The following is a 2,184-nucleotide window of genomic DNA, read 5'->3' on the forward strand; positions in this document are numbered from 1 at the left end:
ACATTTAGAGAGTTTTAAGCCGTTTTAAAACTCGGAGATGACACCTATTGAAATTGATCGAGTAGTAGTTTTCGACAAATGGAACGCTGTTTTCAACGATACGCGTGGTAAAATTTCTGATAATCGAAAGTTCCTCTCCCTCTGTTTGATGAATCGTAGATCCAATGAAATGAATTCGTTTCTTTAACGTAATTTAACATTTAGAGATTTTTTAAGTATACTATTCTGGCAAAAAAAGAAAAAAAAAAGATAATCAAAAGTTTCTCTCTCTATTTTACGAACAATCGTAAATCTATCTACTGAATTTATTTTTCTAAGCTAACCTAACATTTGGACAGTTTTAAGACACTCGAGATGATTGAAATTGATCAAGTAATTTTTCGACAAACAAAACACTTAATTATATATACTTCTTCATTTTCTGTTTCAACGATTCGCGTATTCCGGACAAAAAAGATAAAAGATAAAAATAAATCCAAACGAATGAATTTGTTTCTTTAACGTAATCTAACTTTCTTCAAAACTCGAGATGGCAACGATTGAAAAGGATCGAGTAGTTTCTCGACAAACGGAACACTTCCTAATTATATATACTTCTTCTTCTTCTTTTTCAACGATAAAAAAGATAATCAAAAGTTCCTTCTTCTATTTTACGAATAACCGTAAATCCAAACGAATGTATTTGTTTCTTTAGCATTTTAACCTAACATTTAAAAACTTTGAAGTTCTTCACAACTCGAGATGGCAACGATTGAAATCGATCGAATAGTTTCTCGACAAATGGAATAATGTTTCAACGATACGCGTATTTCGAGCTAAAAAGGATAATCAAAAATCCCCTCTTCATTTTACGTATAAATCGAATCGAATGAATTTGTTTCTTTAACCTAATATTTAAAGACTTTTAAATTATTCAAAACTCGAGATGACAGCGATTGAAATCGATCGAGTAGTTTCTCGACAAATGGAACACTGTTTCAACGACATTCCTTTTTAGCGTATTCCGGGCTAAAAAGGATAATTAAAAGTCCCTATTTTACGAATAACCGTCGAATCGAATCGAATGAATTTGTTTCACGCGCATCAGGCCTACGCTATACTAACCTGCATGACGAGAGCACGCATGCGCGGAAGAGAAGGCTGGCGTCCGCGTATTTCATAGTCCGCACACATCGTATAACAAATGTTCGGCGCTTTGTGATTTATGCTTTGTTCAGAGTCGATGCGCACCTAGGGTACCGTGCCGGTTCGCCACAGGATTACGTAGCAGCCTTCTTGATTATGATCATGCGCACTGGCCCAACATACGGGTACAACGAGCAACGAGTTGAATAGTCCTATTTGGTTAATCGTTGAATTAAATTGCCATTCCCGAATCGACTTTTCCAAACGAATCGCCCCTTCTCTATTTTCGATATTTTCCCTCTCTCTTCTCGATTTTATCGACAATAATAATTATCTCATCCGTTCTTTCTTTCTTTCTTTCTCTGCTCAATTTTTTTATGACGCATCTTTTATCGAATCGATCCACGGCTACGGTCGATGATCGAATCGTGGAATTTAGAATTAGTCAGAGTGGAAGCGATTCGGATGAGAGGGAGGAGATTCGCAAGGGGAGGGATAAGTTCGTAAGCTACCGTTCGTGCTGCTGTTTGAAAATTTTATCAAGTTTCCTGCAATTTCCGAGAAATTGAGATTTCTCTCTTTTCTTTTCTTTTTTTTTACAATTTATTTTCTCGAATATCAAGGTTTTTATTTCCAGCAGCCTGCAATTCTCCCTTATGAAGAAAATTACGATTCTTTTATTCGATAGGCTTGTACTCTTGATCGTTCCATTAAAGCGAATAATATATACCTTTTTTTATCTCGAGCTCTCGTTTCGCTTATTCCTTGAAAATATCAATCGACGTTGATCGAATAGTCGAAAAGAAATTTGTCGAACCTGTCGATAAAAACGTTACATGAGACGACGAAGAGGAAATTATTAAAATTATTAAAATTCCAAAACTCTCGAATAAATTTATCTACGATAAATTAATCCCTCGAGACTCGTGGATTACCAAAGGTTTCTCGCTTTGTAACGCGAAAATTATTCCTGATAAGGGACGCGGAAGAAACACGTGATTTCTGGATAATTTTGACAGAAGTGACCTACTCCTCCTCTCTCACCTCCCCCTCCCTCTT

This window comes from Apis dorsata, unplaced genomic scaffold, assembly GCF_000469605.1.
Source record: "Apis dorsata unplaced genomic scaffold, Apis dorsata 1.3 scaffold_198, whole genome shotgun sequence".
Classification (NCBI taxonomy): domain Eukaryota; kingdom Metazoa; phylum Arthropoda; class Insecta; order Hymenoptera; family Apidae; genus Apis; species Apis dorsata.